We start from the raw sequence: 25,221 nt of genomic DNA, 5'->3' as shown, positions 1-25,221 counted from the left end.
ACCGGTCAGGCAAAAAAAATCTTAAAAGTCTCAAGAAATCCCACATTCCAACTGCTTTGTAAGTGTGTTAAATTTCTTACCCACTCAAAACAGACTCATGTCCCAGAGGACGTGTTATGAGCTATGTAAGAGGAGGCAGTAAAATCCGGTCAGCAGACCCCCAGACTGAGCCACGCACGAAGGGTGGACGCTGCCCGAGCATCACCCCGACCATACACCCACGGGCCACGTCGAGTCTGCGGTCCTTGGCGCGGACCCCGCTGTGCCAGAGAGCCGGGTGTGTTTGTGCCCCAGGGTCTCTGGCCACCAGAGCAGCAGGGCAGAGCCAGGTGGTGGCAGTCACTGGTGGCAGTCACTGGCAACAGCCACCGGTCGGCCTGAAGAGGAGCCACTACGCTGTTAGGTCACATGCAGAAAGCTGGGAGGCGAGCACGTGGAAAAACACAGTATTTCATCTGCCGCTGAACAAAGAGAGGTGTGCTTTAGCAAGGACAGAAGTTATGGATGGACATATGCTAAGTGTTCGAGACAGTATCTGCAGGAGGGGAAAGCTCTGTGGGATCTGATGCTCCCCTTTGAGAGGGAAACGGGTAAGCAGTGGCTACTGCCACCCAGTGAATGGCCGTCCTAAGACCTGTTTCAAGTCGAAGTCAGACTTCTCAGCTGCTCTCATTCTGTGAGGGCAGCTACCTGCAGAGCAAGACTTGCCGTGCAAGCACCCGGGCAGCAGCAGAGAAGGCCCGGCAGCCGCCGGCAGGCACACGAGGAATGACATGGGCGCAGGGCTGCACACACAGTTCACCTCGGCCCGAGGACACTGTCCCTGACAGGGAGCACACCTGCTTCCAGCAAACATGGGGCAAACCTCCCCACGATGCCGTGCTCCCCCCTGGGCGGTCACTTGGCCTAGAGGATGTCTAGGGTCCCCATTACTAAAATTGTTTGTTTCATTAAAGAAACCAACCAGTGCTCCCAGGTGAAGATACATCTGCACGACCCTGGGGTCACTGCGTTTGAAATGTCAGAGCAGCTCCTGCACATACAGGTTCCTCACCACTGCCTCGGGCCACAGCAAGTCCCCACCCAATGTACTTAGCAATCTCTGTGTAGCAAGAGGCTCTAACCAACAGAGCTGTCTGACCAGGGCCTCGTGCTTCTGGGGAGGGAAGAGCAGCAGAGCCAGCACAGGGAAGGGCCGCTAAAGAACAGAGCTCTGGCCGATTCTCCCGCAGTCCTACAATGAAAATATTCTTTTCATCTTCCAATTACAAATCCCATTTAACTGTACAGAACAGAATAATTCCAAGTTTGACCTTGGGCAACAATTTATACTTGGAAGATAGTTTTCTTCCTACAATTTACATAGAAAAGTTCCATGAGCCAGAATGAGCTTAGCTCATGTTTATAAAAACTTTGCTATGGATACAAAACTAGCAAAAGCCGAGGGTGGAAATACTTAGGAATCAAAACCAGTGCTTCAAATGTAATGCTTTTCTCCAAAGGAAGAAACAAACAGAGAAATCAAGCCTTCCGCAGATTCCAGAGCGTTAAGCCACAGTGGTTACTCCAATGACGCCACCCGCCTGCTGACACTGGCTGTCACACCTCTCCACTTGGCCTGTTTCCCCCTCATCTGTCAGACAAGGAAGTGTCTGCACCATTTTTCTTTTTCTTTTTTTTTTTTTTACAGAGACAGAGAGAGAGTCAGAGAGAGGGATAGACAGGGACAGACAGAAATGGAGAAAGATGAGAAGTATCAATCATCAGTTTTTCGTTGCGACACTTTAGTTGTTCACTGATTGCTTTCTCATATGTGCCTTGACCGCGGGGCTACAGCAGACCGAGTAACCCCTTGCTCGAGCCAGCGACCTTGGGTCCAAGCTGGTAAGCTTTGCTCAAACCAGATGAGCCTGCGCTCAAGCTGGTGACCTCGGGCTCTCGAACCTGGGTCCTCTGCATCCCAGTCCAACGCTCTATCCACTGCACCACCGCCTGGTCAGGATCCAGCACCATTTTTCTGAGATTATTCTAGGGAACCTCACTTCTGATAACCCTTAATGTTACAGCTATCCCCCAAAGAACTCCCTCCCTGTTAGGGTGCCCTTCCACGAGCACAGTGTGCAGACAGGGCAGAGGTTTTCTACTCTGCCAGGCAGACAACAACAGCCCGGACTCCATAGGACGCTGCGTGGTACGAGGATCTGGGAGCAGGGACGCGGATGCTCCACCTGCCGAGACAGCCAGCAGGGCCAGAACAAACTGTTAACACCACTGTTAGAAAACCAGCACCAAACGCCAGAGGAACAGAAGAGAAAGGCGACCTGTCTGTGACTCCGCCAAGGACAGGAGAGGGTCCTCCTCAGGACTGAGAAGTCGCTGAGGCCATCCAGCTCCACACAGACGTGAAGCACCCCTGGGATGACCTCTGGCGGCTCTGTGAAGAAGGGGTTATAGAAACCACAAAAAACAGTGAGAATAAAAAGCTAGCCAAGTCTGGAAACAACTTCCAGAGAAGCGACTGACTGACAATCACGCTACATCCACACAGGGCATCAACAGGCTGTCTAAGAGGCATGGGAAGGGGCACCTTACACACGCCCCTGTGTGGTCCCCGGGCACGTGCAGAGTACAGAGAGGACATCTGCTCATATCTGCAGAAAGAAACAACGGGGAAGGAAAGAGGGAGGAGGACAGGGATGGAAGCCAAACACTTCTGAACACACCACGGTTTACAGCTTTGCTTTGAAAACCATATAAATCAGAGAACAAACTTCAAACTAAAACATCCCCTGCTCTCTCTCAATGCTGGTCATATGGGTGAGTTCAGTCAGTGAGCAATCACTGAGCCTATATGCTCAGGATCTGCAGAACTCCCTGTATGTTTACTGTACTTCAATAAAAAGTTTGCTTAAAAAAACTGAGATGAATCTAACAAGGTCACCTTGGTGGCATAATCATCAGAGAAAATGTAACTTTAAAACACAATAATTTGGCCCTGGCTGAGTGGCTCAGTGGAGAAAGGGTTATCCCAGAGCACTGAGGTCATGGGTTCGGGCCCCGGGCAGGGCACATAAGAGAAGCAATCTATGAGTAGACAACTAAGTGGAACAAGAAGAATTGATGCTTCTCTCTCTCACTCTCCCTCCCCCCCCCAAACCAATGGAAAATTTTTATTTTCATTCATTCATTCATTTACTCATTCATTACTCTTAAGTGAGAGGAAGGGAGATAGACAGACTTCTACCTGGCAACCCGCATCTGGGGCAGAGGCTCAAAGCAACTGAGCTATCCACAGCTCCAGTCAATGGAAAAATTAAAAACAAACAGACAGAACCTACAGTAATTTAACAGTATATTCTGAGTGGGATATATCTTAATAATATGAATATTTTATTCTGAAAATATTATACATGTTGCAAGATAAGGTGACTAGGTAACCAACATTTTCAGCCTAAGTAAAAGATACACATCTAAGTAAAAGCCATGTAAATTTTTGTTTGAATTGAAACTATCTATACTCACAATCGTTTCCCACGCCGCATGGGCACTCCTAGACAAAGACTGTGGCATTCAAACACCACTCCTCACTAAGGAACCAGGGTTCCTTAGAAGAAGGGCTGATTCCAGGACTGGAGCAGAATGCAGACAAGATGAGGCCTGGTGCTATGGCGGAAAGCAAAGCAGCAGTCTCATCCTGAGGGGGCCACGTCCAAAGAACATGAGGCCAACTTGGGGCAACAACAGAAGCACCAAAAAATGACTTCAGTGGGTTGAAACACCAAGTGTATAATACTGGGGGAAGCCACAACAATGCGCTGTCACTTTGGAAGCTGCTAGCCCCAATACCTTCTAAACATTATGGTATTCATTTTTCCCTGTCATAGGAACCATATTTCAGGGTAACCAGATTGATACGGGAAGCTTCTTTACACAGTCTGACCTCAGAGATGTGGCAGGCTCAGGTCCAGACCACTGCAATAAAGCAAGTACTGCAATAAAGCGAGACGTAATCTTTTTTGCTGGTGGAGTCTTGCCTTCGGTTTGTAAAAAATGCAACATCTGTGAAGCATAATAAAACAAGGTGCGCCTGTGTAAGAATGCCAGTTATAAATGTAGGCACAGAATTAAAAAAACCTCTCTTTTGCAACTGCCATATATAGGCTAAGTCATGGCCCCACAGATATCCAGGCCCTCATCCCGAAACCCATGAATGTTACAGATAAGTTACACAGACGTGACCTAAATATAATCATAAGTAACGTGATCCTTAAAATATTATACTTTAAAGATGGAGGAAGGGGCTACAATGAAGGTAGGTAACGTAAAGCTAGAAAAGGCAAGAAATGTATTCTGCCGAGAGCTTCCTAGAGGCCCCAACGCCCTGCCTTCACCCCCGTGAGAGATTTCAGCCATGAGTGTGGTCATTTGCTACCGCAGTAATAGGAAGCTAATACACCAGTGAAACAACAACTACCAGCAAAGTGGCTGTTGAACCCATTAAGTAAATGGTTGATAAAGAACTTTATAAGGGACACAATCAGCCTGTTAACAGTGCCCACTCATCAATCAGAAAAGAGACAGCAGGCCTCCTGGGGAATGTACCTGAGCACATAGCTGGACTGAGGGCTTACTCCTGACACCTCCCCCTATCTTCCACACCCCCCCGCAAAAAAACAAAACAAAACATTAAAAACCCACCTGAAACCAACGATGCTTCTCAACCCAGCTGCCAGTTTACAGAAATATGAAGCCAGAGCAGCACACTGCAACCACCACCACATAACCCACCCAGTCCAGGACACACGAAATCCCTCAGCACAGATGGTCCGACTGCTCTCCTAATTAAATGAGCATTTTTTAAAAAGAAAAATCAACTGTAGTAGATTTTCAAGGAAACTTAAGAGGTAATGACCACGTGCAGTGTGGAGACTTTTGGGTATTGATTCAAACAAAACAAGTATAAAACCACATTTTGTGATATTTGGAGAAAACTGAACAAAGACATCAAATGACCTTAAAGTACAGTGTGTCCGTAAAATCATGGTGCACTTTTGACCGGTCACAGGAAAGCAACAAAAGACGATAGAAATGTGAAATCACCAAATAAAAGGAAAACCCTCCCAGTTTCTGTAGGATGATGTGGCAGCATGTGCGCATGCACAGATGATGACATAACACCATGTATACAGCGGAGCAGCCCACGGCCATGCCAGTCGAGATGTGGACGGTACAGAGGAAAGTTCAGTGTGTTCTGTGGCTCGCTAAATTCGAATCTGTGACCAAAGTGCAACGTGAATATCGGTGCGTTTATAACGAAGCGCCACCACACAGGAATAACATTACTCGGTGGGATAAGCAGTTGAAGGAAACCGGCAGTTTGGTGGAGAAACCCCGTTCTGGTAGGCCATCAGTCAGTGACGAGTCTGTAGAGGCTATACGGGATAGCTACCTAAGGAGCCCTAAAAAACCTGTGTGTGAGCCCACATCGAACTGCACTGAATAGGTATGAAACTGGGAGAGTTTTCCTTTTATTTGGTGCAGATTTCACATTTCTATCATCTTTTGTTGCTTTCCTGTGACCAGTCAAAAGTGCACCATGACTTTACAGACACACTGTATAGTTAATTTTCTAAGGTATGATTCCTTTAAATCCCTCATCCACTAAGGATGCATGCTAAAGTATTTACAAGTTACACGAAAACTGAGATATGCTTTAAATTTTTCAAAATAAAACGTGGAGGGGGCTGGGAGAGAGAAAACAAAAATGGAAAATGCTTCCCCTGGTTACGGCAGGTGACAGGTGTATGAGACAGCAGTCTTGTCTTCCATCTGAGGTATGTTTGAAAATATTTCCAACAAAAAGACTTAAAAAAAGAAAAACAATCAAAGAGCACTACTTTTCAAGTTCTACATGATGCTGCCAAAGCCACACTCAGTGTGAATCAAAGCTATAAACTTCATAAATGAAGATAAATGAGCTAAGTATTTGAGTCAAAATAAAGAAAAAATTTTAAAAATGTAGGACTAAATAAGAATGGGCAAAACACAAAACCAAAACAAACAAAATACAAATGGGTTGGTAAATTGAAATTATAATCAGTTTGGAAAAAAAAACAGAAGCAATGAGCACTTTCCAGTCCCACACAGAACACACAGAACCCAGCTCACAATGATACAGTATCATCCTTACCCAGTTCTGAACTAACAAGTGTTACAAATGGCAGTAATTATATCTTTGGGTAGATCCCAAGGAAGTTAGAGCTCTTTGCCCCATGGGGACCCTACAAATTATTTTTGTATCTCACTGGTATTAATCGGGTTCTGAGCCCAGTAGAGGATCAGTAACTGTAGTCAAGGGGCCCAGGGGCTGGGATTTAACAGACAGAACCATCACAGTCTACCCATGCAGTTGGCCCATTTCATCTAAAACACATGGCTTGCACATGGTGGAAAGGGTGATTCCTGAAGAAGATCACTCTCTGCCTCCCCAAAATGAGTGCATCTGAGAGAGAAGAGATTACCAACTAACTACAAGGCAGTTTACAAACATGTAAAACTTGAACCAGAACACCAGACCACTAAATTTAGAAAACAAAACACCACGACTAAGTAGGGTCTGTTCTAGGATTGCAGTAGGATTCAGTATTAGGAAGTGGATACATCTTGCATTTATAGCTCAAAGGACAAATAAACATATTGACATGACCGATAAATGGCCATTTAAAAATGCCCAAAAGACCGATGAAATTCAGCATCTATTCCTTGCTTCCTATGGAATTTAGTACAGGATATCAGGAATAGATGGAAATGGCTATAAAAAAATATTGCCCAGAAGTAAAATACCATATTTCCCCATGTATAAGATGCACCCTTTTTCAAAAAATGTGGGGTCTAAAAACTGAGTGTATCTTATACATTGGTTGTAGATTTTTTTAAACTTGCATTTCCCGCTCTTTCACGTGGATGAGTTGTACGAATTTTATGATGAATAAAACTTGAGCTCAATAACTTTATGTAATACTTTTTTTTTTCAAATTTTGAGCCCCAAAATTAAGGTGTGTCTTATACACGGGAGTGTCATATACATGGGGAAATATGGTATATCATATTTAGTTAAAAGCTAAAATTAACCTACTGAAATAAGTAACAAAATGGCAAAGATGTCTACTATTGTCAGAGACTGTTAATCATGCACCCTAAGGACACATAATTAAGCACAGAGACAGATATACCTGTTTGCAGATGACCATCTATCTAGACCAGTGGTTCTCAACCTATTTTGGGCCACGGACAGGTTTAATGTCAGAAAATATTTTCACAGACCAGCCTTTAGGGTGGGACAGATAAATGCACAAAATAAAATTATGCGACTGGAATAAAAACTGTGGTACTTTTAAATATAATTGTCAAACTTACTATATTTATTGGGCTAAGTTAAAGGAGGAACAAACATGTCCTCATTATTCAGGCTGTATTTAAATTTGTTATTCTGACAACATTTCATGTCTGACATCAATATGTAATATGATAGGTTCAGGCTCGCTACCAATCATGAACCTACGACAATAAAAATAAGCATGAACCCACTGTGTACTCGTATGCAACTTTATTAGAAGCGTCCTCTTAACATCGCACCAACAACATAACATGAGTAACATCCTCTCTGCCTCCAAACACTTTCCAGTCGCTATGGTAACGTTTAAACATGCCTTAGAAATAAGATACAACACAAAAACAAATATAAAGTGCATGAAAAATACAACTCACCATTGTTATGAAATTGTAAGTTAAGGGTTATTTATTATAATGTTTATATAGAATGAGAGATAGTAGCCTATTTCTCCACGACCATAACGCTAAATCAGTGGGAGCCCTGAGCTCATTTCTCTGCAACCAGAGGGTCCCACCTACGGGTAATGGGAGACAATGACACTCGAAGTGTGTTGCTTATGTCCAGTCTATTCCGTAATTTTGTTTCGGTTGCTGTCACTGCAGAAAATCCCGCTTCACACAAATAGGATGTCAGAAATGGCAACAGGGTTTTTGGTGGTTTGTGGCGATCTCGGGGTATTCTGCCATGACTTTAATCCAGACGAGTTGTAGTCTCGAACATATTTTTAAGGCCGCAGTCATTTGCGATCTCCAGTAGTTGATCCTCTTCTTGCACAGACATGCTGGATTCACCTGGTTTATTGACAAATGGATCCTGGATCCATTCCTTGGCAATTTGTGGGTCTTTTGTGGTAGGGAAGTAGCGTTCAAACTCTTTTAAAAGCAAATACAGGTGGCCCTGGCCGGTTGGCTCAGCGGTAGAGCGTCGGCCTGGCGTGCGGGGGGACCCGGGTTCGATTCCCGGCCAGGGCACATAGGAGAAGCGCCCATTTGCTTCTCCACCCCCCCTCCTTCCTCTCTGTCTCTCTCTTCCCCTCCCGCAGCCAAGGCTCCATTGGAGCAAAGATGGCCCGGGCGCTGGGGATGGCTCCTTGGCCTCTGCCCCAGGCGCTAGAGTGGCTCTCGTAGTGGCAGAGCGACGCCCCGTAGGGGCAGAGCATCGCCCCCTGGTGGGCAGAGTGTCGCCCTGGTCGGGCGCATGCGGGAGTCTGTCTGACTGTCTCTCCCCATTTCCAGCTTCAGAAAAAAAAAAAAAAAAGCAAATACAGGTGATTGTGCACCAGCTGGGACAATGAAGGCTTGGGTTCAGTTTCTTCCAAAATTCCCGCGAATGTTTGAAACATGTCAAATATACTCCTGTTCACGCGTTGTCCCCACAAATCCAGTTTGGCTTTAAATGCAGCTACTTTATCTGCCAATTTGAAGGCAGTTGTCATTTTCCCCTGAAGTGATGATTGAGGTCATTAAATATGTTGCTCAAGTAAGAGTTTTGTGACTCATTCTTCGTCACTGAAATGTGCTGCTAGCGGTGACTTTTTTTCTGAAAGAAATTTCTGCAGTGGCTCTCGTAATTCAAACACTCTGGCCAGGGACCTCCCTTGGGATAACCATCTTATTTCTGTGTATAAGAGAAGGTGTCTGTGCTCCGCGTTCATTTCCTCACAAAGCTGCTTGAACAGGCGCGAGTGGAGGGCATGTGCTTTGATGTGGTTAATAACTTTAACGACATCATTCAATACGCTGTTAAGTTCCGGTGGTATATTTCGGCTAGCCAGCATTTCCCTGTGAATGACACAATGCGTAGACTTGCATTCAGGTGCAACCTCCTTAATCCGAGTAGTTAAACCAGACATCCTTCCGGTCATGGCAGCAGCTCCATGTGCATATGCTGACACAAAAAGACCATTTCAGTTTTCCTGATATATAGTCATCCAGCGATTTAAATAGTTCTGCGGCTGTGGTTTTGGTTGGCAATGATAGTGCACATAACATATCCTCATGCACATCCTCTTGATAAAGATAACGCACGTAAACAAGTAGCATTGCCTTGTTGTCAATATCTGTAGATTCGTCAACCTGGAGAGCGTACCACGGTGATTTATTAATCCTTTCCAACAATTGTGATTCAATGCCCTCTGCTACTTTCTCAATGCGCCGTGAGACGGTGGTAGCCGAAAGAGGCATCTGTGCTATCTTTTTAACCGCAGCCTCTCCTAGAAGTTCACAGCAAATGTCTTTAGTGGCTGGAAGGATCAATTCTTCACCAATGGTGGATGGCTTCTTAGCCTTAGCAATACGATTAGCCACCAAGTATGATGGTCTCAGTGCACTCGCATTTATTGATGTAGTGGCCACCAGTAATTGTTTCTGTCCTTCTTGTTCATGCTTTTTTCTTTCGAAATACTAAGAAGGCTTGTCTTTTAAAGCAGGGTGCTTGGTCTCCAAGTGGTGAAGCAGTTTTGAAGGCTTCATTGCCTCATTACTTAGCCGGTCGCCACATATTATGCAGAGCGGCCTTGGTGCGCGAGAATCACCAGTTGCAATAAATCCATACTTCAAGTAGGACTCCTGGTATTGTCTGTTAAATGAAGCCTTCTTTTTCTCGAGGTTATAGGTTCTTCTTCTGTCTCCTCATTGGCCCTTTTCCACTTCGCAAAAGAACTTTTGATGGAATTTTGTTTTTCACTCATTTTGCTAGTTTATGGGTTTAATTTTAGTGGCAACGTATCATGTGACTGAGACAAGCATCAAGAGTGAGTCTTAGACGAACGTAACAGGGAATCTGGTCATTTTTAAAAAATAAAACATCGTTCAGATTTAAATATAAATAAAACAGAAATCGCCTGACCTGTGGTGGCGCAGTGGATAAAGCGTCAACCTAGAAACGCCGAGGTTGCCGGTTCAAAACCCTGGGCTTGCCTGGTCAAGGCACGTATGGGAGTTAATGCTTCCTGCTCCTCCCCACTTTCTCTCTCTCTCTCTCTCCCCTCTCTAAAAATGAATAAGTAAATTAAAAAAAAAAATAAAACAGAAATAATGTAAGTTATTTATTCTTTCTCTGCAGACCAGTACCAAATGGCCCACGGACAGGTGGGGTTGGGGACCACTGATCTAGATGACCCCTCTATTATGATGAAAAGCTAGAAAAACTGAAGGAAAGTCCAGGGGACTTATCACAAAGAGGCCTCTTTTCTCCAAGGTCATCTACATCCCAAGGAAATATCAAATAATATCTGTGGTGGGCTGAATAACGGTCACCCAAAGATATGAAGTCCTGATGATTTACAATGTAAATGTTACCTTATTTGGAAAAGAACAGTCTTTCCAGATGTGATTAAATTAAAGATCTCGAGGGGGCTGCCCTGGCTTATCTGCGTGGGTTATCCATGCCATCACAAGTGTGCTTACAACAGAGAGCCAAAGAAACACAACCCAGAGGGAAGAGCTGTGTGAAGACTCAGGCAGAGGCAGGAGTGAGGCAGCCACAAGCCAAGGAATGTGGGGGTGGCCACCAGACACCGGAAGAGGCAAGGAACAGTTTCTCTCCTGAAGCCCCCAAAGGTCGTATGACCTTGCCAGATTTCAGATTTCTAGCCTCCAGAAATGTGAGAGAGAAAACTGCTGTTGTTTTAAACAGAAGTCATACGCATCTATGAGTTTACCTTTTGATACAAGTGCCATTACAAATCAGCAGGAAGGACAGACTAGGCAATAAACAGAATTAGGTCAATTTGCTATCCATTCGGAGAAAAATTCAGAGTGATCCTTACCTCACACCATACTCCAAAATAAATTTCAGCTAGACTGGAGCTGTAGAGGTGAATACTTACACCTCGCGTAGCTAGAAGACTGAGGAAAACCTGCAACCTAGGGGGTGCAAGAGCCTGGTGACAACAGACTGCAGACACCATCAAGGACGATATTGACTCATTTGACCCCAAACGCTTAAGAATTTTATATAGCAGAGACTATCTGGTAGAGAAATTAGGATACAAAGAGTTTTTCTCTGTCTGGAAAACATCTACATAGGTTAGGACATATCAACACACAGTTCATAGAAAATGTACACATACTGCACATAATCACATGAATACACGTCCATTCTCACTCAGCCCTCACTCTGAGATCAACGAAGATGAAGAACAGGGATGTTGTTTATGAAATGGTGAGGAAAAACAGGCTGCCTGACCACTGAGGAAGTGTAACATTAAGAAGGCACTAAGGACACCAGGAAGAAGCTGCACCCGCAGGACAGCCGAGGCACAGGCGTAAGACGCACAGGAAGGCAGCACTGTCTACAGGCAAAGAGCTGGGAAGAACACCAGTGTGTGTCAGGGAGAAAGGGGTCACTACAGTGTCCCATGGAAACCACACGGCAGGTGTGCGATCAGCAGCAATGAAGTGATGGCTCTGGCAATAGCCTGGGGAGGGCAAGACCGTGTATAGGACTTGTTTTTAAAAACCTGGACACGTGACTGGCAGGTGACGGCGCAGTGGACAGAGCATTGATCTGGGACGCTGAGGACCCAGGTTTGAAACCCCAAAGTTTCTGGCTTGAGTGTGGGCTCGCCGGCTTGAGCGTGGGATCACAGACATAATCTCATGGTTGCTGGCTTGAGCAAGGGGTCACTGGCTCAGCTGGAGCCCCCTGGACAAGGCACATATGAGAATCAATCAATGAACAACTGAAGTGACACAACTACAAGCTGATGTTTCTCATCTTTCTCTTGCTAAATAGATAAAAACAAAATTTCAAAACGGGGACACGAGCTTCCACGTAAGAGAATGTCCACAAAGCTGGTGTCGAGGCTGCAAGATGGAGGGCAGAGAGCACCTGTGTGGGAGAGGGAAGCAGTATAAGACATGCAAGACGACTGCTCAGATAGATTAGGGACAATGGCATCTAAGACTGTCACTGTTGGAAAAGGAAGCCACTAATTTGGAAAACGGAGAAACTGGGACAAACCCTGTGGTGTTAGATTGAAACTGGAGGCAATGGAATAAACTCATGTTTTTCAATATATATAAATAGATATAAAAATAGACACAAGTGCTATAAAAACACAAGAATGTGTGTATATATGCACATGTAAATGTGCACATGTATGCACACATACACTCTGCAGCTCTGTTGAAGGCCTGGGTGCACTCACACCCCAACAATCCTCTATATGGTGCCCAGACTCTGCTCTCTGAGTACCAACTGTCATAAAAAATAACTGGGTTTCTTTGAAGAGAAGACTGATGCCAGGGCTGGGCCAGAAAAGTGCATGAGGAGCCCAGAGGATCTTGGGGTCCCAGAAAGCAACAAAGGCTAAACGAATATGGGGGTGTATCAAAAAGACATAAGCTGGCTTCAGGGGGTCCCACTGTCCACACCTGGGATAACATGAGCATAAAAATAAATGATGATGATAGAGGGTAACCTACTGAATAAAAGAAAACTGCCAGCCTATACTGATCCAAATAAATGAATAATCTGAAAGTTTAATAGGAACAGATACATTGTTTCAAAAGTACCTCCCCACAGTATACTTATTAATTACAAAGGCCTCACTATGGAGATACCTGGCAGAGCCCCACTGGTAGTGGGACAAGCTGAAATTGTGCACCTTCTGAGAGAATGCAAAGCCTGAACCGGCTCCCCTGCGGTACTGGTCCAGCCGGAGGCAAAGCCTGAAGCTGGTCCAAATAAGACACCTGGGAACACAACAGTATATACTGCGCACCTATCACAGAATTGTATGCTTTGAAACCTATACAGTCTTATTAACCAATGTCACCCCAATACTTTTAATTAATAAAATAAAAAAAACACCACTGAGTAAACGCCCCGATGTTAAGGAGACTAGAGACCTGACGGTGAGATGTTAGCATGACTCTGAGCTGGTCCTTCTGGTGAGATGAGAATGGGTCGAGGCAGCGAGGATCTGTGTTGCCTCTCCTCGTTTGAGGGTTTTGTATGGTAAAGTCACTGTCTTGTTTGTGGAAACACAAGGAAGCCAAGGGGTAATGAGGGTTCAGGTCCCCCGCTTACTCAGGGGTTCAGAAATAGTGTTCTGTATGCAACTCCTCTGTAAGTATAATATACTGCAGTTTAAAATATTTAATGGCAGATAATACGTACTACCTTTGTAATTAGAACAAATAAATGCCTTCATTTGGAAATAAACACATCAAGACAGAAGAGGGATAGCAAGTGACACTGACCATTCAAGCTCAAAGCCAAAACCCAATTTTAATTAGAGATGTTTCACGATGAGAGCAACTGCTAAGACAAAGACACACTTCACCTACCTTTTAGATAGCACAACGAGTTCTACCTCCATTTCAGGATACTGTGACGATGGTCAAGTCTGTTACACATCATTTATTCAAAGTTCATGAAAGTCATAGGAAGTGTCCAGGAGACTGGGGACACCCCAGCGTAGACACACACAGCAGCACATCATAAACAACTTCAAGGTGTACCCGGGGACCCCTGCCAGCTCCACCCAGTACCCCAGGCAGTTCGGACAACTCCTTCAGAGGGGAGAGCACATGGCACTCCATCTGAGCCAGCCACCAGCACTGCTGAACCCAAACCGCTCACTCACTCTCTAGCAAGAGGCAATCTCAGTGACACTAGCACGTGGAGCCAGCGTGTCCCTCTAGAGGAGCACTGCCCAAGGGCAGCGAAGTGACCTGTGGACAGTGACCACGTCAACCAGCAATGGCTTAAAAGAGAGGGACACCCCACACACACCTGTCACTGCATGACTGGGGTGAGGAGGTGAGCAGACGAGCAGAAGTACATTCTGCAATTAAAACATTCTCATAAGACGCCTCCTAATCCTCCCAAGTAAGTTCTGAACTGGCCAAAAAGATTGTGCCCTTCAGTAAAGCCATACCCCAGCTAAGAACAAAACCCTACTCACCCTACGCAGCATCTGCAGTGAGATCTGAGAGAGGGAAGACCCACAGATCGCCACCGAGTCCTTCACAAGCCATTTCCTGCTTGCAAATTTAGTCCCGAAACTACCAGCACAGTCTGAAACCAAAAGGGCCTCTCTTGGAAGAAATCAAGAACTCCTCCACACACATGTTCTCTAGCCCAACAACACCTCTGGTAGTTAAGCATCCAGAAGCCCCAACCAACTGGAGGTAAGGAGAGGTGAAATGCCACACTGCTTCACAAGCAAAGGCTCTTCACAGCTCGAAGGAAAGCCACCTGGCTGTTGTGGGAGACTCCCACTGCCGACTCCCCCAGGGACACCATCTTTCTCCGTTCGCCCAACCTTGTACACAAGAGTTGCAACTTACCAATCTCAAGGGGACACGGTGGTCATCTCCAGCACCTGTAAAAACTAAGGATGGACCCCACAGCACCAAGTGAGACGGGTTGCCCTGGTGGTAGCTGGCTCTTGTCTGGGCAGTCCAGAGACCACAGAACTGTGCCTGGGAGCCAGTGGGCCCTGCACAGGCACCCTGGCAACAGAGCTTATCACAGCAGCCACAAGGGCAACAACAGAGCTCGGGTCTCAGGGGTCTGCTCCACAGCATAATAGGCAAATGGAGCCTTGTTGCAACAGAAAACAATGTAGTCTTCAAATTAATCTCATACACACTGATTTAAACCAGTGCTACAGGACCACCTAACTAATCTTCTATTATCAAAGTCAAAACAGGAAACACAATCCAGTAATTCCATTGTTAAGATATTTATAAATGAGCTGAGTATTAATAAAATTAGAAACATACAGCTAAGAGTGAAATGAGGAGCAACACGTACATTGATTACAAAGTAAAACCTGTTAGGATAATGCAACATATTTGATTCCAGCCAGGCAGCAATCATGGGAGTCCGTTCTTGTGGTCACCTAATAGGCCCAGGGGCCCAGGCACTATCTCCAACATAAGGAACACTACGTGAGGGACACACAGCAGGGCCTTCTGTTTCTAAGTCACGGGGCACGCACCAGACCTGCTCCCACCGACTGTCAGGATGTGCAGCAGAAAGGCAGAAAAGATGGTGGAGGGCCATTCTTTCCTCGTTCCTTTTTAATTTCTGAAGAAAAAGAGTTTTAGAGAAGCCAAAAAGTTTTCAACCCTACATCAAGAATCAGAAACCACACATTTTGTATTGAGGAGGGAGTCCCGAGGGGCAGAGCCATGTATCAACAAGTCACTCACCTCAGCCCCACTGTCAAAAACAGCAAAAAATGCCAAACGCACGGCTCCCTTTCAAAAACTATTTCCTTTACCGCTCTAGTTCTATTGTTTCCTCTTTCCCTCTGACCTGTTTGTTCCCGGAGGCCTGGTCCTTTTGGGATCGGGGCAGTTTCTGTAGGTTGGCCATGTCCCCTGAGGCTGTCTGTCATGGCAACCTCTGCAGGAAAACAGCTCTCTCCAGAGCCTCCAGACTAACCCTCCTGACAGGTTGCCATGCAAGTAGTTGCTATCCAGAAACCTGCAAGAAAACTGCTTTTCCCCCCCAGGGAGCCACACCCCCCCCCAGGTCGGCAGGACGCCTTAGAACCAGGGAGCAGGGGACAGCTCAGCCGCCAGCCCCCAGGCCCTCCTGCACCCGACCGACTGGGGCAAAGCCAGAGATGTCGACATCCAGGGCCTTCCCTCCCTGCTGCCATTCCCGTAACTGAAGCTGCCCAGGCCAGGTGACGTGCAGGGCTAACACGAGGCACCGACACCAGGTTCCCCGCACAGAACTTCCCAGAGAAGCACATCAGTTTCTGCAGGAGAGTAAGACTTAGACCAAACACACCCAGCTGAAGCTGAAGTTATTCCCCCTCCAGAAAGAAACCCAGAGTAGCAATGACGCCTGTGTCCAGAAGCTTTCAGTGCTGTCACTGACCTCACGGCCAGAAAGAGCGTGTGTCCTGCTCATGAGCAGTGGGTCAATGAGAATGCTGAGCCATGGAAACACTAGGCAGGGTCCTCTCACACTTAGCAGAGCAAGGCCAAGAACTACTGCTCCTCTTCAGATATTTGGACCCCAACTCATGCTCCCAAATAAGATGCTAGCCAGTCAGACCAAGGGATCATGCTGATAACAGTGACGGTATTACCACAGGACCACATGGCCACCTGAACACCGCGCGACCTTGGGCACTGCACGCCCAGCAGCAGCAGCTCTCCTGAAGAGGCACATGGTCAGCACACCTCTGGCCTCTCGGCAGTCTGTCCATCCAACCACAGCCAAACCTCCAGAAGAAACTGCTGTGCGAAGTGGCTGCCAAGGCCACAAACCCCAAGGCCGTGAAGCACTGCAGCCGCTGGGCTGGCCTCTGGGCGGCTGGTTCCTGCACCCAGCATCCCCCTCAGAGCCCAGAAAGAGACTCTGGAATCAGCAGCCCCTGTAACTCACCGACAGTCAGTAATGGACAGGTGTTCAGAATATTCCGTTTTTAGCAATGAACATCTGGCAGCGTCTGGGGAGCTTTTATTTGTGCATTTATCTGTCCCACCCTAAAGGCCGGTCTGTGAAAATATTTTCTGACATTAAACCGGTCCGTGGCTCAAAAAAGGTTGGGGACCACTGTCCTAAAGGGCCCAGGACAGCCCCACAATGAAAAATTGTCTTGTGCAAAAGGTCAGCAGTCCTGGGGCTCCCCAGATGCTGCCAGATGCTCTCTGTCCTGTCTGTTCATCCCTCAAAACAAGCACCGGGGACCTGCCATGCCCAGGCTGCCTGCTCCCCACGGGATCCAAAACAAGCAAAGACACGTGCGTGACAGCCCGTGACCCGGACTGGGGGTGGGGCAGGTGAGACCAAGCGGGATTTGCCCCACGAGGCCTGGCTCAGGCGGCCGGACAATGCACTGGGCTGCTGCCACCGGATCATGGACACCGTAGCCCAGCAAGAGCCTAGACTGGAAAGCCGACCCCTGGAAATGGCTGCACACGGACCGACAGCCGTCTCCGGCCAATGACCACGGAGACGGGCCCTGGCATCAGACTGGGCCTTTCGATTTGTTCACTTCCTTACCTGAACCTATTGATGAATGTGCGCTTGGGAGAAAACACCTGCTTGATGACTGAACCAACGAGAAATATTCAAAATTCTAAGGGGCACAAGACAAAAAGCTCAGTGAGGATCTTGTATTCCCGTTACCCTCGTCAACAACCTGTAACGTGAGGACTCCAGTGGTGTCAGCAACAACAGTCCCAACTCAGCCCCTCTGCAAGCAGTTTCCCCACTCACGTGAAAAATGGGGCCCATGCTGGGAACAGTGGCGGCTGCCCGGGAAAGCAGGGCTGCTCAGCCCCAGGACTGCTGACCTTTGCACAAGACAATTTTTCATTGTGGGGCTGTCCTGGGCCCTTTAGGACAGTGGTCCCCAACCTTTTTTGAGCCACGGACCGGTTTGATGTCAGAAAATATTTTCACAGACCGGCCTTTAGGGTGGGACAGATAAATGCACAAATAAAATTATGTGTCCGGCGTAAAAACTGTGGTATTTTTTAATATAATTGTCGAACTTACAAAACAAGCGTCAAGAGTGAGTCTTAGACGGATGTAACAGAGGGAATCTGGTCATTTTTAAAAAATAAAACATCGTTCAGATTTAAATATAAATAAAACGGAAATAATATAAGTTATTTATTCTTTCTCTGCGGACCGGTACCAAATGGCCCACAAACCGGTACCAGTCTGCGGTCCAGGGTTGGGGACCAGTGCTGTAGGATGTTGACACCTGAGTCATGACAACCAAAAGCTCCCCAGACGCTGCCAGATGTTCTCTGGGGTCAAAACCGCCTGGCTCACCACTGCTGGAAACAAAGGCATGATGTCTGGTATGTGGAAAGGAGCAAAGAACAGAGCTTTCATAGGCAAAGCTCTGGTATCACTCACGCACCCTTGAAACAAATCACAAAGCGAGATGCTACCCGAGTGACTATCTGCTCCCAGGATCATTCTTCCCAACTAAGTCACTGATAAACCGAGTTGACTAAGGGTTTAGAGCTATCGAAGGCGGGGTGGGGGTGGGGAGACGAAAAGATTCAGCCTCCCTTATCTTCAACGGGAAGGAGCTCCAGTTCCACAGACCAAAAACACCCGAGTCCCAGGGCTGATACAGAACAGGTCCAAACTGAAGTAAGGCCTGCGACTCCAGTCCAGAGGGGCGCTCTTCCCCACCTCTGTCAACACCCACCCTCTGTCCTGTCTGCAGAAAAGCACCAGTGCCCAGCAGGCTACACCTAAGACACAGCACTGCTGCCCGCCTCCAAGGCCCACCGCCAGGAACATCTGAGAACACCGATTCACACACACAGACAGCAAACCGAAGGGTTTGACAGAGTGCATACTGACTGCTCAATGGCACTTGCTAGCTAACCAGAGGCTTCTGCACCAGTCACTTCCTGCCCTTCCCCAGGCAGGAAGGCCCGCTGTACCAGTGGTGGAGTCCCGGGCACAGCGAGACCTCCTGGCAGGGCTCCACAGCCATCGCAGAGCCTGGAGCAGGGTCCCAGGGTTGTGGACAACAGCAATACTGACTGCATTACTACACCCACACTACTACAAGCCTGCTGCAGTGGTCTACCAAGGAATGTGATTTTTAGCATAAAAACATTGTAAAACACAACTACAACAAAATGCAAAAACTGGCAATTCCGACCTAATTGGTGGTGGCTTAGTGGACGGAGCATCGGCCCGGAGTGCCAAGGTCGCCAGTTTGAACCCAAGGTTGCTGATCTGACCCCCTACCAAGGCATGTATGAGAGGCAATCCACTGGATACACACTAAGTGGAGCAATGAGTTGCTGCTGCTCTTTCTCCTTTCCTCCCTCCTTCCCTCCCCCTCTCTCTCAGGAAAAACAAACTGGCAATCCCTCATAATTTTTCCCCAAGACCTATCTTCAAAATTATTTTTTTATCTAAGATGTTTCTTGGATATATTAATACACTGTGTAAATAAAAGCAGGATCAAATTAATGTATTGTTTCACCACTTGCTACTCTCATTTCCATTAAAAAATTGCATGCCGCTGTTTTTCCAATTTTACATACAGAGTGACCTGTCTGTGATCACAAACACTGCTGAAGACTATCCTCTGCCCACTTGAAGCTGTACCCCCACCACAGGACAGTTTTAGAATTGCAATCTCATGAGGGGTGCATGGACGGGCACTGTCAAGGCAGCACCCCAACAAGCTACAGTGACCACACTCCACAACATTCACATGTACCTTATCCTCACCTGACCCGTCACCCTCGATAACTAAAATGGTCAGGCTTATTTTTCCCGATCTGTAGGAAAAAATGACTTTTTAAAGACTTTTATTTATTGATTTTAAAGAGAGGAGAGAGAGAGAGAGAGTGTGCGAGAGAGAAAGGTGGGGAGTGGGGAGCATCAACTTGTAGTTGCTTCTTGTATGTACCCTGACTTGGCAAGCTCAGGGCGTCAAGCCGGGGACTCTTACCCACTGAGCCACCACAGGTCAGGCTGTAGGGAAGTATGATTTTAATGCTAATCCTTGGATCTTCAGTGAAATGGAAATCTTGCTTTGCTCACTGGCCATCTGAATTTCTTAACTGTGAAGACTAACCTAGTCACACCTCGGACCCGTTTCATGCCAGGGTGTTGCAGCACCTTAAGATGAAGCAAAATCCACAGCTGGGCTAAAGAAAGAAGCAAAGAACAAAAGGAACTACAAACATCAGTGAATCTCAATTTGTAAGCTAAAAAGAACACGGCTAAGGCACCAGGCAGGAGTGGTAAGAACATGCTGTCAGAAAGGACAGGCTCTGTCTCTCCTGCCCTGTCCAAAGGCTCTGGTTCTTCTCAGGAAAGGGAAACACCATCTACCGGCTGGGAACACCTGTTTCAATGGCTGGTAAACCCTTTCTAAAGGAAGGAAGTCCTTCCATTGTTGCTGTTAACATTGTAGCCTTCTCCCTCCCATAGCCCCCTGAACACAGGCAGCCAAGCAAGAGGCTGGGAGGTGTATTTCTCTGGATAATCTGGAGAACCCCTCCCCTCCAAAAAGCTGACAGGACGTTTCAAGGAAATGGCCCTGCCAGGTAGGTGCCCCTAGAGTGAGGCCGAGTTGGCAAGCCTAGCCCCAGGCTCGGAAGCCCTCTGACAAGTGAGCAGGCAGGAGGCCATCACCAGATAGCCCAGAAAAGGCTCTGGTATGAAAGGCAAAACCCCCAAACAAACAAAAAGCAGCCTGAAGGAAACAGTGACTTCACGGAAAAGAGAACTTTAAAACTCACTCGTCCTCAGATAAGGAGATAAACACATCCAAGAAAAAAAACCAGGAGATTACACAAGAGGAAGAGAAAGCTCTTTGACAAAAACTCAACAGAAAGTCTGCAGATAAAGCTGAAAATGTCTTCCAGGAAGAAAACGGAATCTCAGAAAATCAGTGTCAGTCTATGAGCTCTAACAGTTTCATTCCAGAAAGAGAACGGAAAGGAAAAATGCCCAGCATTGAGAAACAGGAGTTACCAGGTACAGGGGCCCAAATGTGGGCAAGATGTTTGATAAAAACAAATTCCAAGGTATCATCGCACCGGGTACTCTTCAATCTCAGAGAGAAAATCCTTCCAGCTGAAAGAACAGCCACCTATGAAGGCGTCAGCAGTAACACTGGAAGGCAGGGGACGGAGGAACGCAGTGGTGCCCAGGCCTCATTCAGGGACAAGGCCAGAAGAGAGCTCTTTCAGACATGCAGAGTCTCCAAACTTGACCTCTGCACTTCTTCCTAGGCAACTCCTTGAGGAACTGCTTCACCAAAATGAGAGAAAAAAAAAAAACAAGTCAAGGAAGAGAAAGAAAAACGGGTTCCAGGAAACACAATAGGGGTGGGTGAGGGCGTCAGGGAGAGTTCAGCAGGTCGGAAGTCTGGGACAGATTTATTTACGATAAGATTAATAAAAAATGTAATTTCATCAGATAGAAAGAGATTTAGACAACTGATATATCTGGCATTGAGTTTTAGTGACAAACACACAGAAAAGCAAGCAAACAAAAACAAGACTCTTAAGAACTTCATGGAAAGTAAAAACTTATCCAGGAAAGAAAAAGAGATCCCAATCACATTTGACCTAGCTGCAAATGATACTATGTAGTCATAATCAATAAATATCGAACTGACCAAATTAACGCTGCACCTGCTTTGGTAGACAAGGATTTGTCTGCATCGCAAAGGCAGAAGGATTAAAAATAAAAACAAACAAAAACCTAGAAACTTGGTATCTACTCTCAGAGTCAAGTGAAGACTATGTGTGAAACGGGAGGGAAGAGACATAGCTACTGTCTATGCTGTTTGGAGGTGGCAGCAAAGACCAAGGGAACCAGCTAGGAGCACACGTGGGTGCTCTCAGGGGAGGAAATTCAGTTTTCCCTCACAAGCCTTCCTAGATGTACTTGACTTCTAAAAACTACACAAAGATACATCCTTGACTTGAAGTGAGATCAATTTTTAATTTTAAAATTCATATAAATGACAATAAAATGTATTAAGGGAGTATATACACAATATATTGTTATCAGATTGATGGCAAGCACCTAGATGACTAACCACACGATGCCCAGACAAGCCTGAGACAACACGTCTGGCTTGTCCTTGATGGTATTCGAGGAACTTCAGCATGCCTGATAAAACGACAGCCTGCTAGGAATGTCACTTCCAACATGTCTCCGATTTAAGAAAGAAAATCTTGCTTAGCCCAAAATAACTTGTATGATCAACTTTTAAAGTGTTACACCCATGAAAAGAGCTTAATTCTTTTCTTGGGTTTCCAAATGTTGAATGCAGCTGATGTTCTGTAAGGGAAAGGGCATCCCGACACACCGGTTCTCTGGCTGCTCTCCCACTTGGGCAGAAACTCTGACATCTGTCTTGGACATTCTGCAGCCCTAACTCCGCAACTGAGAACCCAGCTGCGTACTATTTCTTCCAGGAACTTGCTTATCTCTTAATAGAAATATGCAAATATGATCTTAAGTACGATCACTAGCCCTGTGGGAGGAATGTGTGCTAAAGAGGTGATATCAACATAGGGGGAAATAAAAGTAGGTTGACAGTTGTTCATACGCAAAATAATACAATAATTAATAGATAGTAACACAAGAATAAACTGTTTCATGTGCTCACAACTGTAAACCTACTTTTGGCCCACCTGGTATAAGCACCACTTGGAGCTCCAGAGTGTGTTCTCTGCTCACTTGGTCAACGAGTTCAGTTTCAGTGGGAAAGCATTCATGGAGAATCTACCTGATCCACTGTAACTAAAGGTCACAAGTCATCCTGGCAGACAGTGTGTGATCACCTGAAACCCTGTCCCAGTCAGAATGCCTCAGACAGGACTGACAAGGACAAGAAGTCCTTCGTAACAGGATCTCGGCAAACCCTTCACCTTTTCAGAGGTCAGCAATGTACCAAATTCTCCAGCTCTGGTCCACACGTGCCCAGCTACAGCTGTCACACGTCCCCTTTACATTACCTTTCTTGCCTACAACAGCCCATCCTGTGACTCTACCTGGAAAAGCTCGTCTTCATCCTCTAAACCTCAGTTCAGAAACCATATTGTTTGTGAAGACTTTTCAACAGGTGATCCTGCCCCCTCTTCCCTCTATCCAAATGTTGGACGTACCTCCATTACTGCACTTAGACCACTGTAATGTAATTATCCCTTTACTAGTAAAACCTCCACACTAGTCCATAAACTGCTTGGGGGGGGGGGGTCTGTATCTTCTTTATCTTTGCATCCCCAAGTCTCTTGGTGTCTGGCACACAGCAATTCCCATTAAATAAAAAAAAAATTTTTATTTAATGATTTTAGAGGAGGGGTAAGGGAAAGGGAGAGGGGAAAGAGAAAAAGAAACATCAATTTGTTTGTTGTTCCTTCCACTTACTTATGCATTCATTGGTTGACTCTTGTATGTGCCCTGACCAGGGATTGAACCCATAACCTTGGCATATCAGGACAATGTTCTAACCCAGGGGTCCCCAAACTTTTTACACAGGGGGCCAGCTCACTGTCCCTCAGATTGTTGGGAGGGCCGGACTATAAAAAAAAAACTATGAACAAATTTCTATGCACACTGCACATATCTTATTTTAAAGAAAAAAAAAAAGAAAACGGGGAACAATACAATATTTAAAAATAAAGAACAAGTAAATTTAAATCAACAAACTGACCAGTATTTCAATGGGAACTATGCTCCTCTCACTGACCACCAATGAAAGAGGTGCCCCTTCCGAAGTGCAGCAGGCCGGATAAATGGCCTCAGGGGGCCACATGCAGCCCGCAGGCTATAGTTTGGGGACTCCTGCTCTAACCAGTTGAGCTACCCAGCCAGGGCCCCAATAAATATTTCTTGAACTGAACTGTTGAAGAAGTGAAGTTTTGAGGCTGAAGTCAATCAGAAGCCCCAAACAACAAAACCAAAGGAAAAAAAATACTTCATGATTCAGGAAGAAATTCTCCCATCAGGCTGCTGAGAAGAAGGGGCCTCGCGGGGCTGCAGAATGTAGGCTCAATGCTCTAATCAATGTTAATTAACTTGATTAGAGAGATGATTAGTCAAGCCTTCAAACACTGCATGGCACAGAGCTGAACTAATGGCAGCTACAGGAAAGTTCAAACCTCACCGTTAATTATTTAACTGGCTTTCCAGTGCTGTCCCCCAAGGCTTGAGGGGGTATGCTCTGTTTTCTCCAAACCTAAAACTCTTAGGACAAGTCGCTGTTTCAGACCCAAAGAACTCGGAAGTCACACGAAAGAAGCCACCCTAAACCAAATATCTCCTTAACTGCTTTAAACACTGCTTCCAAGCACCCTAACATTAAACGTCCTTAATGAGCTCAGCTCGAGGTGCGTGGCGTCTTCACAGGAGCAATAGGCTTCCTCCCGTTTCATCCATCACCCCAAGTCGGAATATCAGGCAGCGGCCTCAGACAGAATCCTGACTGTAACACCTCATCTTAATAGGGCCTTAGGAAAGTTACCTGCCAAGAAGAGTAAGAATCTTTAAGCTGGCCCCAAACACAGGGAAGTCATTGCCTGGAAGTGGGGTAGCCATGAAACAGAGGACCCACAAGAAAACCCAGAAAACCCAAGGGCCAGTCACCCGTGTTCCTGAAGATGTTTCATTTGACCAGAAGCATCGCTTCATTAATAACACACGGGTCGACATTTTCCTTTGGTTTTAGGTGGTATCCACACTCCGACCCTCCCGTTCTCTAAGTCGGGTGGGAGGGGAGATTTGGCAGCTGGCCCTGAGTACCTAACTAAGCACTTTCCCCCAAAACGTGCCCTCGGGAACCGCCAGCGTCAGGAGCTGCTCCAGGTTCTCCAGACGGTGTTTCCTTGGCCTGGAGGAATCTACAAAAGGCCAGAGCACCTGAGCTGGGCCTCCAAGACAGTGTCGGAAGGCTGCGGGGCCTGCAGGTCGCGGGGAGGGAGGAGGGACACCCCGGGAAGAGCAGGGGGCAGCGTTGCTCCCGTCCCGACCCCAGCCGGGCATGTCCCCCACCCCACCACCCCACCGTCCCCGAACCGCGAGGTCACATTAGGTCTCGGAGTGCCCCCCCCCCCAGGTCTCCCCGGACGACCCCAAACCGCAAGAAGAAAGCGAGGGGTGCGCCCGCCCGGGCCTCTACCCTAGCACCGCCCCCGCCCCAGGGCCCAGCTCCCAGCTCCCAGCTCCAGGATCACGAAGGCCACGTCCCCTGGGACGGGTGCCCGACTCTATGGTCCGCGCACAAGCCGGCCGACCCACGTGACCTGCGGCAGCCAATCGAGGAGAGTCCTCTGATCATCGAGATGACGGCGGGCCGGGGCTAGAGCAGCCCTGCGCGTCCGCTTGCCCTCCCC

At 46.7% G+C, this 25,221-nt stretch overlaps 1 protein-coding gene across 1 annotated transcript in view; it reads right to left on the bottom strand.

The window, feature by feature from the left end:
• The window catches only part of HDLBP (high density lipoprotein binding protein), an 80,640-nt gene that overhangs the window by 55,065 nt on the left and 354 nt on the right, over positions 1-25,221 (bottom strand). The window lies entirely within an intron of this gene.

This window comes from Saccopteryx bilineata, chromosome 5, assembly GCF_036850765.1.
Source record: "Saccopteryx bilineata isolate mSacBil1 chromosome 5, mSacBil1_pri_phased_curated, whole genome shotgun sequence".
Lineage (NCBI taxonomy): Eukaryota > Metazoa > Chordata > Mammalia > Chiroptera > Emballonuridae > Saccopteryx > Saccopteryx bilineata.
This window is presented reverse-complemented; position numbering and strand designations above follow the sequence as displayed.